The sequence below is a fragment of the Micromesistius poutassou genome (genome assembly GCF_964030765.1).
Source record: "Micromesistius poutassou genome assembly, chromosome: 15".
NCBI classification, from domain to species: domain Eukaryota; kingdom Metazoa; phylum Chordata; class Actinopteri; order Gadiformes; family Gadidae; genus Micromesistius; species Micromesistius poutassou.
Genome location: NC_140285.1, coordinates 17,146,627 through 17,146,994, shown reverse-complemented (window position 1 = coordinate 17,146,994; position 368 = coordinate 17,146,627). Strand labels below are relative to the sequence as shown.

Here is a 368-nt window from a genome sequence, read left to right as displayed (position 1 = left end):
GTCTAGCTTTTGCTTCCATTTTCCAAATTATTTTTTGCCCCAAATCAAACATGTTCGGGTCACGACTACCTTGACAAACGATTAGCTTGGTTCCAGGCTTAAAACTCTTTATATAACGATTTTACGAAAAGTGGACGGTGAAAATGAATGGGAAATTTACTTCCAGAACCAGAGCTATTAGGGGGTGGTCAGTGTTATGCTCTATTAGCATATATATATATATATATATATATATATATATATGCTACACACTACATACATAGGTAATTAAACATTGATGCTGCTGATCACTTGTAAAATAATTTAGAAGTCTAACCTCAGAAAAAATCTTTATTATTAAAAAAAACAATTATGTCATATTGTATAAA

General features: G+C 30.7%; 1 protein-coding gene across 1 annotated transcript in view; it reads right to left on the bottom strand.

The window, feature by feature from the left end:
* Positions 1–316: 316 nt before the first annotated feature.
* hck (HCK proto-oncogene, Src family tyrosine kinase) overlaps positions 317–368 on the bottom strand; it is a 7,369-nt gene continuing 7,317 nt past the window's right edge. Inside the window, 1 exon segment of the mRNA XM_084479616.1 lies at positions 317–368. This exon segment is cut by the window's right edge and continues 951 nt beyond it. The gene's annotated coding sequence lies outside the window, so the exon portion shown is untranslated.